The 17017-nt window shown below is 40.4% G+C and overlaps 1 protein-coding gene across 3 annotated transcripts in view; it reads right to left on the bottom strand.

Annotated features, from left to right (window-relative positions):
* The window catches only part of apba2b (amyloid beta (A4) precursor protein-binding, family A, member 2b), a 283847-nt gene extending 270022 nt beyond the window's left edge, over positions 1-13825 (bottom strand). The window contains exons 1-2 of one of the 3 annotated variants that reach the window (XM_069524690.1): positions 13389-13824; positions 1266-1316 (exon numbers count right to left, since the gene is read on the bottom strand). The gene's annotated coding sequence lies outside the window, so the exon portion shown is untranslated. Of the gene's footprint in view, positions 1-1265; positions 1317-13388 lie in introns of all 3 variants that reach the window. The other 2 variants (XM_069524707.1, XM_069524695.1) reach the window with 2 other exon arrangements.
* Between the last annotated feature and the right edge of the window lie 3192 nt (positions 13826-17017).

Here is a 17017-nt window from a genome sequence, read left to right as displayed (position 1 = left end):
GTGTTTATTGTGTAAGTGTAAAGTGAGTGCAGGTCAGCGGGAGAGTGGAGGGAGGACACTCAGACAGGAGACAGACATTTAACGAGAGTCTGTCCTGAACATGAATCGAATATGTTCCGTCACTGCATCGATGCAGAGTCGTCCAAGTCCACATCGTGATGCATCAAAAAGTGTCAGCATGATACAGTCCCTGTTGCTCTCTCTCTCTTGGGAGGATGACGCTGTAACGGGGTGGATGAATATTGTAGATGACGTTTAATATATGATGAGCGGAGGCTGCGTTGAGAAGCTCACAACATGATGCTCAACTGTACAATATGTCTTCAGCCAAGTTCTCCCATGATGCTCTGCCTCCTCGTCCATAAGCACACAAGTTAGTTACTTTGTTTGTCCGGGGATGTGCACGCTCAAAAATGTCACTCTAACACGCAACAGATTCTGAGTGACAGGTACCTGACTATTGTAAAAGATAATGGACAATAGCGTGAGCAAGCACGCAGCCAAGCCATGTATTCATTATGAAACTGTGGCAGGACAAATTAGAATATGGCCGGTCACAGTCAAGATAATTAATGGGAAATAGTGCTTTGACATGGCGAGATGGGACAGTAGCCTTGGTGGAGGTAAGTTCAAACACACATATCACCAAATTTGTGTGGTCCCCGGTTGTTTCTGTTTCTGTCGGCCACTGCAGTAATATAATAATGCCCAAGCTGAACAAGTCTGATATTATGCCTTAAAGTATTAACATAGTGTTCTAGCACTACCACAAGGACTGCAGCAACAGCATTACTTATGGAGAGGTGTTCTGCTTTTTATAACAAATACGAGCTTTAATGCAATAAAAAAAATCTCCATGTTACCTTTCTAAATCAACCTCCAGGGAACAAAATCTCTTGGCTCTTTTTCTTCCATTTTTTTCCATCCTTTTAGTCACACTCCCTCTCCTCATCTCCTTCATTAGCTGTTTGTTTGTATCACTGAATGGCATGACTCAGTGGACAGCGAGGTTAAGAAGCTCTCTGGGGCCCAGAGGTTGCTGCATCTATTCCTGTTCAATACCCAGCAGCAGTTCAACAGTGCACAGAAATACACACATTAGGGAGAAGTCATTCTGTCAATATAGTTTAGTTTTAACCATCTCTATAGTTTGGGAGGACTGAAATCATGGTCTTGTGAGACTATTCCTGACACTATTCCTACCACAGTACTCAGTACACCATTATACTGTAATAATTTGGGAGGGCACAGTGAAGCTAACTTACTGATATCCGTAGGTAGGACGAGCAGCTTGTTTATTTGCTCCAGGCGATGACCTAAAGCACAAAAGGAGAGAGAGCGTCAAGCTGAGCATCAAACTGACATCCCACATGAAGACACACAGTTCGGCATGAATACTGTGCTTTGAACTGTCTCCTGCCTGCATGTGAAGAGAGTATGAGGGGCTATGAGGTCAAATAGGATTGTTGGGTCACAGCAGTGAGAGAATGTCTGGAGAGAAAAGAAACACAGCTGAGGGACACTGTGAGAGGTTGATTTGATTCTGAAATGAGGACTCAAATTCATGACAATAAGCTGTCTAAACCTGCCACAGATCCACATTCACCTCTCTATAGATATTATTAGGACTGGAACTGAAGCTGGGAAAGAAACCGTGATACAAACATCCACAATCTCATATCAGAGCGCAAGACGATGGAACTGTGATACCGCAACTCCAACCAGCTGCCACTGCTGCAGTGCACGAATAAATAAATAGTGAAGATGATGTTGGATTGGAGATGCATTTATATAGACCTATCCGCCCATTATCTATACCACTAATCCAGCTGACATTTTGCAAGAGGCGGGGTACACCCTGGAGAGGTCGCCAGTCCGTCACAGGGCCATATATATAGAGACAACTATTCATGGTCAATTATAGTCTCCAATTAGCCTAACCCAAATCTGCATGTTAAAACTCATGCAGACATGAGGAGAACATGCAAACTCCACACAGACCATTGCACTACCATAAACCATTGTATCACCCTGCTGTCCCTTTTTATTTGAAATTTGAACATTCATTCCAATGTGTGTGCCAGTGTGAATCGAGGTGTAATGATGGGTTAAAGTTGAAAACATACAGTCTCCAAGTACATTAGACCATCTGAGATAGTTTGTCTCAAGATCCAGCAGAGGGCGCTCACTCTCAACTTGACCCATGGCATACCCTCTTGACCTATTAACAGTATGACTGTTTGGCTATGAAAAAGGAGGACAGTACCAGCCTATGTGGACAATCACCAAAGCATCTGAGAAGCAGCACAGGCGAGGGTTTTGAGTTCCAAGCATAGATACAAAGTAACAAACAAAGGTAAGGCTGTTTGTTAAATTTGTACCATGCAACTGCCCTAATCTTAAACAAATCTGCAGGCTCATCTGTGAGCTTTCCATCAAAGTGAGGCAGCACCACAGAAGAGCGGAACAGTGTTCAACCTTCCCAAATAAATTCAAACAAATTGCACGTCAAAGTTGTTTCAAATGAATTTTGGAAAAATGTACAGCCCTACCGTGCTACTCCAAAATGTACAAGTATCATGTGTAATTATTGCAACATTTGATTAGCTCAAATCAACATCTAGCATAGGAAATGTTCTGGACCTCAATTGTTTGAGACAAATGTATGGCTACACGAGAGGGCGTGGCATGCAATAACATTTCTACAGCAGACCTTGGGAAGGAGCTACATTAGCTCAGCTGTATTTTTCCAAACTGTCAGCAGGGCTTCACCAACTGCCACGAAGCCAAGACCACGTGTCAGATATCATCCTCATAGCCTTAGTCCCCTTGTGACAGCCTCAAGGTTACTGTCCCGACTCAGCAGTTGGTTGAGATGACCAGAAAACACATCAGCAGCGGTATAGTGTCAGTATGACAGCTCTTTCACTGCAGCCACTGGGGAATGTGTTGATTGAAGTGGTTCCTTCAGACAGCTATAAAAAGTGTAAGGTGTGTTGAAGATATCAATAGTGGTAGCTATTTACAAAATAACAGAATAGCTAATCCGCTTTGATTCCCATGACATGACACTAAACCATATCAAGAGATTTACACTTGATTATGTATGAATTACTGTTGAAAGTGACAGAATATCTTCAAAAACAGCTGACTGTAAACAAAAACTCAAACATCTTACATGTTATTGGGTCCTCTTCTGAGATTCATTGACTTATCTGGCCAAATGTTGGAGTGAGGGAATAAAGAGAGAAGCCAAATGAGAGTTTAAACTGCAAATGATCAACACTCGTGAACTCGTTCCTCCAGGGGAATACGAAGTTTGGCAGAAACATGAGAAAAGAAAACATGAGCAATGCCTGAGTATAATAAAAAAGCTTCTCCAGCAATTCCCTCTCAAACATAACAAAATAAAATACTAAATTAGACCATCATACACTAGAGCTGTCACATTTTTACTTGAAATTCAAACATTCATTTTATTGTGGGTCTTATAGTTCATTATTGAACAGTAATGTCGCATTAGACGATGAAAGCGCAGTAGACCATCTGAAGTAGTTTGCCTTATGATACAGAAGAGGGCGCTCACAGCTTGACCTATTGCATGCCCTCTTGTTTTGTTATGAAAATGGAGGATGCTAGCATACAAAGCCATTAAGCATAGATGGCAAAGTATACAAAGCGAAAGCTGTTTTTCATCTTTCTACCGTGCAACTGTCATACCCTACTGTTCAACGACAACAAATCTGCAGGCTCATCTGCAAAAAAAGGCTGTTAGCAGCAGTATACGAGGAACCACAGACGAAGGGAGCAACGTCAAGTATTCAACCTGACTGCGTGCACAAGAGGGAATGCTCAAGCTTGATTTCAGCCCTATTATGAATGTGTTTTTTCCCCCTCATTTTCAGTCATAGAACATAGAACAAGTAATTTATCTATGGGACCAATGTATTTTCAGATGCTGGGTGTGTCCCCACAAAAAGATTTTTGTGATGCATGAGAAACATAGCATAGAGAGAGTGGTTACAATGATAGTGCCTCTCTCATCGCACCACTGCTCTAGTTCACCATGACTCCCCTCCTACTTGCATACAGCCCTGAGGCTTGTATTGGTCCCACAGGTCCAACTCACACTGCAGCACACTGCAGCTAAACAGCGTTTGAGACAAAACACTCAGCAAATCACACTCCCCACTAATCCAAAGGATACTCGAGACTGCTACAATCTAAGAACTCTAGACAATTATATAGCCTTGTTCCCAGTGGTGTGTTATCTTTAGTACCATAAGGTAAATAAAGCCAAACCCTATTTGTTTTACAGTTTCTGTTCATATATATGTAAATCATTATATTTCATTATTAACTACTGGTATTGTTGTTTGTGTATCTTTTCCTGGATTCTGTTGCTAAATCAAGAATCATTACAGACAAGAGTTGTTTTACTGCACTGCAACGATCAACCATGAGTGTCAAACTGAGGAGAGTGCACATGGACATTTGAATGAATACAAAACAGAGAACTGAATAGAGGAAAATAAACAAGTCAAAGGTCCATGGTCTGATTATGACACAACTCCACCACCTGTATCTCTTCTCCCTGTGCTTTTTCAATTCTCAAGATACAATGGTAATATAGAGAAACACAAGTTTCTTAAATAATTAATAGGCTTGTTTAGCATTATTATCTGTTACAGTACAGTAGTAAAAGCCAACAGTTTGCTACTATGCAGAAGTAGACTTTAGGATTTCCCCTCGTAGGGTGTCATATTTACCTGGGCCAAAGCAGTCACCCTAAACCAACAGGAGAAACCTAAGGGGATAAACTCTCCCTCTGAGTGTCACGGTTTCTTAACTTCTTCATTGATTGATTGTTGAAGCCTTATTTTGAGTTTTTTCAGATTAAAGCTATTGTTGACATTGTAAGAAGCCATGCCAGGTTTAATTTTGAAATTTTGCATTATGTTGAGGACTAATCTGTTATTTTGTGAATTTTGGTAGCGTATATCTGTTGTAGGTTTACAACGAACAATTAACTACTACAATGATCAGCTGATTATGTTTTTGGCTGATTGATGCTTTGATCTCTCTAAAAATAGTTAGATAGTAAAGTAAATAATAAAAATATTAAATTAGCATTAATGTTCTTCCCCTCTTTCTCTCTCTTGACTGATTAACTGTTTATCAACTAGTTAAAGAATAATTTGATACCTTATCACCTAATTGACAAATTCCAGCCCAAATGTGTTGAGACTGTTTTACTGCGAAATTAAAAATATAATTAGGGCTTGAAATAAAAATCATTTTGATGGCTTTTTTATTATTTAGAAATCAGTCAATTGTTCATTTGGTCTATTAACTGTTGTCCTCAAACAGAAGACTAATATACAGTAGTGACAGATATTATTGGTTTTCAGTCCTATGGGATAATACATGTATATGATGTGAAGCGATGATGATGGCATTCTTTTAAATGTTTTAAATTATGAACAGCATGTTGATGAGAAAAGTCAGCATACCTCAATACTTTGTACACTCATGTCAGGACAAAAACAAACACAAAAACAAGCTGACCTATAGACAATACACCTGTATGAACACCGACAGCTCAGCTCATCAAAGCCAATCTTCAGCAGGAAATCTATCCCCATTGATCTCAAACTTCTCTCCCTCGTCTCACATGACAGGCAAGGGCGTACAGTTCCCTGCTTGCTCTAAAACCTTGCATAAGCTGTTCCCCGACATTTAACACTGCGTCAACATTTTACAAGGTTGCTCACTGCCCTGCTGACATGACGTCCTGTCCCAAAGCAATAACTGAGCAAAAGCTAAGCTCTATATGTCTTTGAGATGTGCGAAACAACTAAAGAGAAGGAAGATTGGTTTCCTGTGGTATTTAGCAATGAGCCCAAAGGGAACAACCCCTGATAGAAAAGTAAATAACAGGTAAACCCCACAACAAAAACAAAACATAAATATGGAAACTGCTGTCAATAACATGTTGATTGACAACCCTTTAAATAGTAAACATGCGACCATTCCACAGCACTGCCGCCTTTAGAGGTGGTCATGTTTACCAAACCCTCCCTGTCTTTACCAACTGGTTTGTGAACCGATGCTTTGGCAATTGGAGATGGTTATGGTTAAGGTTAGTCTGATAAACTCCTGATGAATATGTTTACTCACAATATAATTTAAGTGAGGAGAGCTTTTTGCAATCAGTGGAGTCGCATTCTGCTCTTAATTTGAGAGATTACAGGTTTCAGGGACTTCCACATTGGCCATTTATATACAGTCTATCAAGTTTACTGTGTAACCCCCCCAAAATTCAGCCTCACAACCATGCTTGCTCATTGTGTGAACTGTTGGGTTTCTCTATAAATCTTATTATGTTGTGATTTGGCCCTTAAAATTGAACAGAATTGAATACCTTTTATTTTAGTTCATTCATCTTTTTGCCATGGATTTTTGTAAAGCACTTTGTAACCTTGTTTAGATAAGTGCTATTCAAATAAAGTTATTATTATTACAGCATGATGCATTTGAATAAGGAAGAATATTTACCTTTGCATCTCATAGAAAAACATGGTTTCTTCAAATAGTAGCTATCTGTCAGTGCTAAAAAAAAAAGAAATCTACCAGAAGGAAATTTACAGAATATGAATTTTTCAGTGAAGCTCTCTGCACATCTAAATGCTAATGCCAGGCTGCTCTTCAAACAAATGCGGTACCTAATAAGCAGGTCTGGTGAATGCATCAAAGGTCTAAGTAATGAGATAAGTGACAGCATACCAAGGGAGCGGAGTCATCTTATGACTCGCAGGAGGGTAGGTAAAATGGGTTTATTAGGGTCATACACACACACTAGCGTTAGCGCACACACACACTAGCGTTAACACACACACTCACTTAACCTAAAAACTAAAAATGCTGACTTTTAGCCAAGGTTAGCTCTCTCTCAATACATAAATATAAATACTGTATCTAAAAGTTGATCTGCTCTAGTTTAGTGGTCTTGACTGTATCAATATTTATGCTTTATATTTTTTGTTGTTCTTGCACTCTGAACATACTGTACCACAATAGTCAATAGACTTGGATTCCATTTAGGATCCAGTCCCATACTAACACTAAGCTCTGAAGCTAAATAATCTTTCAAATATTTTAATCTCTTCTTGCTCATGAGGTTGTGAACAGTAAAGTTACAAGGGCTGGATACCAATCAGGATACTTTAAAAGATGCCTTCCAAATAACGTCAGATCTGGGTGAGAGGGTGAGGGGGTAGAGGGTAAGAGAATAAAAGCGAGAGAGGGCATTGAGAGTTATATAAATCCATAATCCATAAGTCAATGGGAGGACAAAAGAGTTAGTAAAGCAAAACTGGGCAATGGTGATCCAATAACAGAGTGTGGGAAGAAATTTCAAATGTCGATGCAGACAATGCTCGCTGCTTATTTGTGATGCAAAATGCAAAGCTGGCCATGTCTAACATGGCCGATATGTCTAACCTGAGGAAACACAGAAGCCCTTAACTAATAGAAGTATCACTGCAGCTTTCATTATGCGTGAAGTTTAGCCTTTTATGGATGACGAAACATCCAGTGAGACATCGAGAACTTAATCACTATCTTTGGTTAATAAACTGGTTGGATTAAGTTGTTCGTGGAGATAACTGGACTTTTTCACTATCTTGCTTGGAATTAGCTTAGCATTCTTACCAGTATCAGTCCATACTATTAGTACAAGAGTAGGTCAATTGAATACTTTATAGTAAGCACTATGCAAACACTGTGACACAGTGACCACAAATGGTATATCTACAGAGCTAGTGAAGTACAGACAATAGGTACTGTTGGGGAATGGTACCAAATTCCAGTTGTCAAATTAGTTCAAACCCTAGTACCTAAAATTGCACTGTAGGTTTTTTCATGCAGTCAAATTTATCACATCAGCCTTATCAGATATATCAAAGAAGGCACAAGGGAAAGAGGACAGAAGTCAGACCGAACCAGTCATAGAGTAGCACTGTTTCAGTGCTTCTCATTCTTTGTCTTTCTCACTGAATGTTGGCGAGGAGTGATTTTTTTCGTGTCACCCATGATTAATGCAGCTGAGAATGGGTCTCTCTTTCTAACGAGCACTGCGATAGAAGCGTTTCTTTTGTTCTTTCTTCATTTCTCTTGCTTTCTTTCTAACCGTCTTGCTTTCCTCCCAATTTGACCTGATTAAACCAAAGAGTGTGAAACTGATTTGGACTCATTTGCATGCCAATAAAGGGAGGTGTGTACACATCACCTCTTTTAATCTAAGGGACACCACTGAATTTAGGAAAATTAACTTTCAACAGCAGTTTCAACTACTGACAACTTAGACAATACATCTAGAGATTATGTTTGTTCACTTGACATTGTATGCAAACATACTGAGTCTGATTTGAACTTTAACTTTCATTTTAGGAGTAAGTTGTGTGAAACCATTCTGCAGAGGCAGACATAGGGAAAAAGTGGTCCATGCTTACAGCTTTTTATCTACTCAGAGAAAAAAAACAATGTATCTCCATAGTTCAAAGAATGGCACACATTTTAAGAACTGTCACAAACGATGAAAATACAAAATCTTGAAACAGTGCACCCTTCAACATGCCTGACGGATCCACAGGATGTGACCTGGATTTCTACAAGTCTCCTTTACCTGTTACTAAAGATAATAATAGGTCATATCACTGAGCCCAGAGTTAACACTTCATGGAGAAAAAGTGCTCAACCTCTCACAGATCGGTCAAGCTACAAACAGATCATAGCAGCAAGTGAATGAAAACTGCAGGCAATAGATGTGTCTCCAGATCAAGTCTGAAGAGATTTTTTTTTTAAAGCACAACAGAGGCAGAGGCAAAGATCACACTTTCAAGGAAAAACACAAATCGGACAAGACAGCACTGTCAAAACAACTTGAGAGGAACTAATGTGGCTGTCATATTAATGTATGTAATACTAGAAGTGTCATGAGCTGGACAACAAGGGATGACACAACTCCTGCAAAGATATTCATGCCTATAGACAATTGACTAACTGTTATATAACATGGCATTTTTTATGGTTGTGGAGAATTCTCACACCACGATCATAAAAAATTAGTAAAGTAAAAATGTAATCCAAAAGGTCAACTTTGTATAAAACTGTCAAACTGAATATGTGATGTGAATATTTATTCAGAGCACCATCAACATCTGATAGAGGACGGCAAGTCATTTCATCATTTAGTCATTTAGTTGTCTTTCTGATGCTGTATTTAAGCCCACTACATGTGAACCACTAAAATCATCCCCCCTTGTGAGGAACAGTGTATTGTGATTAAACCATAAACTCACAGAAAAATAAAAGAATAACATCTGTTTGGAAGCAAATTGACAAAGAATAAAGTCATTACGATGCAAACAGAGCAGTCAGCCGATATTCAATGCAGGACGATCAATGAGCCTCTCTTTAGAAATATTAGATAAGTGATTTTTCAAATTATCTTGTATAATAAAAAGGTTGATAGAAAGGAAAAGAAAATAGACCGATTCTGTATATTTTCAACCAGCAGAGTTGAGCTGATCTAAATTTTCTCTTACTGATGACAACTAACTTGCAACGTCTATGAAAATCGATCTATTTTCTAACCTTATTTTCTACATGCTGAGAAGCTCAGTGTTTGTAAAATCAAAGCAGCAGAGAAACTGTAGCGATGATGTCATCTGGACATCTGATCCTCTACAGACGGTGAATAATGCTGGGTCAGACAACAAGATATTTTTGTCTGTTATGGTCAGATTATTGAGTCATAAATGATTGCCTCATAGTGGCCAAGAGACAAGAGACACACTACTCCTGGCTGCCTGGCCAATCACAATTTTTTAAGTAGCATCATTGGAAAGAAAGAGCTTGGCGCAAACTTGGACGTAAGGGACATGGATGTAAACAAACATGCCGCCCAAAGTGGTGTGTATGATACAGGCTGTGAGTCAAAAGAGGGTTTAAACAATCCTAATGTCAATCTCAAATACTTGGATAACTGGCAACTCACGCAAAATTATTTTATTCAAGGAATAATTATCTTTGTCAAGGACACTGTGTTTTCATTGGCATTCGTTTGTTTGTCTGTGTTTCTGTCAGCAGGATTTCTGAAAAGCTATTAAATTAAAAGCGATTTCCATGAAGTTTTGTGGAGGGGTGGTGCAGGACCCAAGGAAAATCCATTAAATGTAAAAGTGGATGCTGATAAAAAATCCAGGATGTTTTTTACACTTTCTTTAACATGGTTAGATAAGTAATTAGCCTTGCCTGAGGTATGCACTCTTCTGTTGTCTTTGTATCGAGGACAAAAAGCCACACATGCAATATTAATGGAACATCTTTGTGTCTTTGAGTGTATGTTAGCAATTGAAAAACAGCTTCTTGGTCTCTGAAAATGATGATAGAAGTAAAAAAGTAAATAAATTATTGTACTTAAATGATAAGAAATATATTTAACATATGCAGTTAATTCATTCCTTTTTTAGGTGGAATTGGAATTTTTACCGTCAGATGGTCACTTCCTTTGATTTGCAATCAAATTTTAGACTGTCACTTAAAAGTTAAAAAATCATATTCAAACAAATTCCTTTCCAGTGATTAACCTACAACAAGCTTTAAGGTGTAGAATACACTAATCTGTAATCCCTTTGCACGTCTCTGTTTGCTAGTTATCACATCAACTGTGTGGTTTACAGCTCATAAATTCCACATGCTAAATCCTGATAGACAGAAATTCCCTTGCCTCAATTGCTAATTCACAAAGCAATTCTACAGCAGCGCAATTGTCCGTAATAACACTGCAGGAACACTCATCTTGAAAAAGCCTTCTCATAAATCATCATTTCAGTTGCCTTTTTAACAGTTTTGGAACATGGAAATCAACACCCACCCTGTGGATTCATCTGTAGGTTTATTATCTTGGAATCATGTTTTTGCCAGAGGGCACAATAGCGTGTTATTGTCCCTCCGCCCACACTAACATGTTTTAGCATCAGAAACAATGTCAATGTATGACATGTGAAATCCATAGCGCATCGAGCCAAGCTTTGAGGAAGATATTACACATGATATTATGTAACAGATAACTGAATTTCCTGCAGCACTGCCATGCGTGCTGCCACAGTGAGGCAGACTAATTTCTGCTAAAGAGATATTGCTGTTTGATCAGACCTAGTGTTTAGATCGATTGCCCTGATATGATAATGGTTTAATCACACATTTCTTAATAGTTATTATCCTTCATAAATTGTGGAGCAGGGCTCGAGGCAGTTGCCCTATTTTGTTTCCCCCATCAGTGTCCGATTTAGCATCCTCGGGCTGCAGCAGACAGTAAGGAGGGTGTTTGTCCTTCAGTGCAGGTGCTACTCAGAAAACCTGTCCCTGGCTACAGAGATGGAGTGACAAAACGGGTGTAACAGAGATAAATGCACAAGAGAACAGTGTAGAGAAAGAGATGACAGACCTACACAAAACCACAGGACGAGCAGGATAATGATGAAATCTAAGCTTCTCCTCTTTTCAAATCAGCAGCAGGTCAAAATGTTGTATGCATCCTCCAAGGCCTTATAGATTTCAGTCATGGCTCTCCGGGGGCCCCTCACTTTCTCTAAGAGCCATACATTTCTCTCCTCTATCTGCACTCATCCTCCATAGTCCTGGTCGTCATTCTCTTCCTCAACTGCACCACAGCAATTGTTTTCCGGCTCCTTCCGTCGTCTCTCCCCTCCTCAAGGTACAAGCCTGAACTCTTGGCTTTTATTCTCAGAAACCTAAAATCCAAATATTTACTTCTAGATTCAAATGAGTGGAATACTAAAATATATTTATCCAGTGATTGCATTCATATCACTGAGCCGATGTTTGAACCAATCATGTTGTATCATTACCTCCACCTAAGAGGTTATGTTTACACCCCTGTCCGTTTGTTTGGTGGTGGGTTTTTGTACTTCTTCGTTTGTTTGTAAGCATAATTACACAAAAAGAACTGAAAAAATGTCCACGAAACTTGTGTGGAAGGATGGGACATGGGCCACAGATTAATCCATTACATTTTGGTGCAGATCTGGATAAAGGGGGAGAACCGGGAAACTTTTTAGCACTTTTGTTAACAATTAAGCATTTTTTTGTCATTTTGTTATTTCGCCACAGAATAATGAAAAACAAAACGTTTTTAACACTTGAAAAAGAGCTGAATGATGAATGGAAGTCTTAAAGATCTAAATCCTACTGTATCATGAATAAGGTTTACACTCCTGCTACTACACTGATGCATGTTAACATGTGGTGTATAGTCATTCCACTGTGGACTGCATCGACTACAGGGACAACACACTCACTGCTTCATGAAAAAAAAAAACACAAGGAGACTTCAGAAAAGCCCGGAGACATATCACATCACAATCGGACAGTGGCTGACCAAGGAGCACTCTGCATGACTGGGTGAGGACAGATGGTATGGATGTAATGTTGCAGGATGCAAAGCAGAGCCTGCGAGCCATGTCCCCAGCTCCCTCTGAACAATGAACAGCCAGACACAACGCCTGTCAGCAACTGCCCTCCCCGGTGGCTGGTGCTGGCTCAGAGTGGTACACAGCAGGCAAGGCTGAATGAAGGCAATAAAAAAAACCAAACAGAAAAACCCTCCACCAAGTGTAAGATACAGATTAATTTCACTGAGGTCCAACCCAACTTGAAACCTTACAGTAGATGCTCCATGCAGGGGTGTAGAGAACGAGTGTTCAACTTCAGTTTAGTGATTGGCACCATGGATGGGATTAAATTAGACATGTGTGTGTTAAAGGGATGAGGATTAAAGAAATGAGCAGATATATTAGGATTGAAAAAGCCATTTCCACCAAGAGAACTCAGAGCAGCCTGCAAATGAAGGTACAAACGGTGCAGGAATAGGACCATTGAGAACGTGTAAAAATTGATGACCTTCCCCATCTGATGAGACACTAAAGGCCTGTGGTTAACAGAAGTACAATCGATATATTTAGGCGTAGACCGGATCTGCGCAGGGATGAATCACCGTTGGTTTTTTGGTGTGAACACACTTCCACAGACAGCACTCATCTTTTAACGCTGTTCAGCCTGAATCACACACTACACCCAAAGCGAGTGTTTGTTTTTATCAGTCAGAGCTCAGCGCCCCGTTGCTAGCACCGACGCCCAGGCTACACATCCACAGGCTAGAGGGAGATCAGCATCCATCCACCGCCGCTCCTCCTCTCCCTCCGGAGAAGAGCCTCACTCAACGGCTCGACTGACTGAGCGGTTCATCGGCGATTGGCTTCATCGTGGTGACATATTGTTCTAACACAGCTGGTTCTACTTACCTGAGGAATTTCATGCGCCGAACGAGTCACCTCCTGTTCGGATGAGTGAGGGATGGTGGCGCTGGCCGCTCTCGCATCACTCGGTGTGTGTCTGACCGACTGAGGAGCGTCACGTTACGGAGGCACAGCGGCTGGCAGCAGCGCCCCGGAACCTGTATAGAAACACTGAGCGAGCCCACTGCAGTCGTCTGGTGCCCCGAGAACTAACACCGCCCGCCCCGCCTGAGCATGCTACCTCCGCCCGGGCAGCTCCACCCGTCACCACATAAACATCAGCACAAACAAAAGCCCAGTGTTCTCGAAAATTAACATGAACGAGTATTAAAGCTAATTTGATTTTAATTGCGTCAAATGTGTTATCAGTTTGTATATGTTAGCTTCATGATTTGCTGACAGCTTCCTAATGATGATGATCTCCCTGGACGACGCGTGTCTATTTCCGCCTACCACCCAGAAATGGAGCTATAATATCCCGGATGCTACAGCTGCCATGTCGCGCATTTCGTAAACACACTGCGCAGAAGTACGGTCCACACACACCCTCGACCAATCAGGAGTCAGTCTCAGCTGTCAATCATGACGTTCCCCTCCATTCTTAAAGCATCAGATGACAGACATTTGAACACACTAACATTTATCAGTGCTAGAGGAACTTCCTTAAATAACTGAAGCCATCTTTGAGAAAGTTATTCAACATATACAGTTACCAGTGACGTCGAGGAGGCAGGAGCTCTGACAAAGAGCCTGATTAAGCATATGTATCAGTGACAAATCTTTGCCTGCCGTTAATTTCCAATTTGAGAAAGGAAGTAAATGAAACATTAGTATCCTATGGCATGGCCAATCACAGCGTAGATTTTATGAACCTGCGATATTTGCTCTAACCGTGCCCTTATACACCAGCCACCAGGTGGCGATCATGATGTTGTTATTTTACTGCTAGTGTACAGTCACATTGTCCATCTTTATATACAGTCTATAATTGGCCCGCAGTTGAAGGTCTGTTGTGTAAATGTGTGTAATCATATATACTTGGGTCACAGAGATAGCCAACAAAACAATGTTTCAAAAAACAAAAAGTAAAACGTAACAACATAGTCAGACTCCTCAAAAACTCTCTCAACCACTTTTGTCTGCTGCACAACAAAAATATTTAGAAACCATTTGAATAGTATTATCTAATGCATTTTCAGAAAACAAACAAACAACCAATCACAAACACAGTACTTGTCATGTTCCATGCATCGGACCAGCCCCACGTGACAGGCTTACATTAAAGCCAAGCTAGTAAAATGTGAAGAAATGTGACCATCTGTAATGAATTGCAAATTTTCAATGAGCCCTCAAAAACAATGGATTAACTTGGTCATTATGGTTTTCATGATTCAAATAAACCATAAAGGTTCAGTGTATGCATACACTTCCAGTCACCTTCCCCTTCCAAGAATGTGAAACCCTGAAACACTTCAGATAGAACCAGTGTCTACTGTAGAAACATGTCAGTCTCAATGGAAGATACAAATGTAATAAAAACCCAACAAATTATTAATTTCATGTGATTATATACAGATGAAAACAATTATGAATATTATATTATATTCCATGTTGACAGATTCCCCTAAATATTACAAACTACTACTATGAAGGACCTAACAATGAAGATTGCCTCTAAAGCGTTTCAGTCTCAGATGTCAGCTGGAGGCTAACACTGCCACTGAGTGGCCATGTCTCAACATTACAGCTGAGTGAAGCACCAAGGGCAGGTCACAGATGGACAGAGCTGAAATCTGTCATATTAAATCCACAAATGCTGCAGAGATCCAACATTATTTCACCAACAAAGAACTGGTTCTCATTCATGCAACATATGATCTAACAATCAACTATGATAAAATATAGAGGAATATTATTTAAGTGTTTTTTAATTGCAGAATTTGTTAAAAGTTATACCAACTGTATCACTACCAGAAAGTACACAGACAAGGGGCAGTTCCCTTTGCTGGGGCAGTTCCCTTTGCTGTTGCCTTTTAGTTATTAAACTCCTCTCCACTCCAAGATATTACAAGTATCTTCACAAGCTCACTGCTGCAATCGACTGTCTTTTGGAGAAACCACAGCATTTGTTCAGTCAATCACTAGTAAAATATTAAGCCATCACTTACTGTATATTCTCCTGTGTGCATCATCATTTAGACAAAGGGGCAGTAGAGGGCACTCTGCAGACACATCCCTCCTGATGGGAATACACGGGGCCAGTGGACAGGGAGCAGAGGAGTAGGGCTTGGAATCTCAGGGCAATAACCTGAGCATTGAGTAGGGGCACAGCAGAAGACCTCAAGCAGATGGCCTGAGGGCTGGAGAACCAGTGTGCAGGGAAGCCTGGGTGTCTGACCCCAGGGCAGGACATCAGGAGAGCTAACTTCCAGGCTGAGCAGACCTGCCAGGCTGCTTGGGAGGATGACCCAGAGACCAAACTGATAGGTTGAGCCACTTGGGAGGGCACCAGCAAAGGCAGGGTCTCTCTGAAGGCAGAGCAGGAGGCTCTCTGGAGCCTGTGCAGATGGTTGAGAGCACTGGATAGTGAGGCAAGCAGGAGAGTGAACAGGAACTCTGTAGCAAAGCCAGACCCCTCAAGAAGTTGGACAGAGGGACAGGTGGAACAACTCTGAAACATAGGCTGGAGGCGATGAGGGTGGATGTCTGGAAATTGGTACCATAGGACTCAAATGCCTTTTGCTTGGCTTCTTACTTGCCTCTTGACCATTAATACCTAACTGATGGAGCGCTGTTGAGATGGTAGTCTGTCTTCAGGTTTTTGTTTACCTTCCTGACCAAGGCCCTCCATGGCCAGTTACTCTAAGAAGAGACCTGGTGGTTCCAAATGTTTTAGTTTTTAAAATTAGAGCCTAATGAGCTCCTTGGAACAAAACAAAGCTTTAACATTTGTTTTACACCGGATTTGCCCAGATCTATGCATCATCAGGTTTTTTTCCCCCAGAGGTCAGAAGTGGGTTCCTCGGACCTCATGTTATGTTTTTTCTCCCGACTTGCAGTGTGACCAAAGTACACAAGTGTGTGTCATTGTAAACATGGTCTGATCAATTCAATTTGCCACATGCATACACCAATGGAGTTCTAGACAAATCTAAAGGATATTTAAGAAAAGTTGACACAAGTTAACCCACCTGACCATATTTTGGGAGCCATATTAAGTGATCTGAATTCTTTTGTGAATGATAGCTGCATGTTTTTGTGATACATTTCCAAAAAAGATTTCTTCTTTTTTGCTTTTAAATTTTTAGTTTATTGAGTGTGGATTTATTGGTTTCATTGGAGATTCATCAATTCATCTCCAACACAAAAAATTTGGAAAAACTGAAGGGGCTAAACCAAACATGTGCAGTAAATAAAAGCTGCGTAATAAAGGTTTCTGAATGGGTCAGTGCATCCATATTTTATAAATCCTGTCCTTCAGTCTCATACAATCCTTTAATTCCTTCATTTGAATATCTCAGACACTGCAAAAAAATTCCCCAGCCACAGAGGTTTGTTATTCTGATGCTCTGCTTTCATTTTATTTGATAGCTTTAGCCCCCGTGGATCTCTGGTCTGTTTCACATTTTTTTAAT

The sequence above is a fragment of the Paralichthys olivaceus genome, chromosome 1, assembly GCF_024713975.1.
Source record: "Paralichthys olivaceus isolate ysfri-2021 chromosome 1, ASM2471397v2, whole genome shotgun sequence".
Lineage (NCBI taxonomy): Eukaryota > Metazoa > Chordata > Actinopteri > Pleuronectiformes > Paralichthyidae > Paralichthys > Paralichthys olivaceus.
Note: the sequence above shows the minus strand (reverse complement) of the source record. Positions and strands in the feature narration are given on the sequence as shown.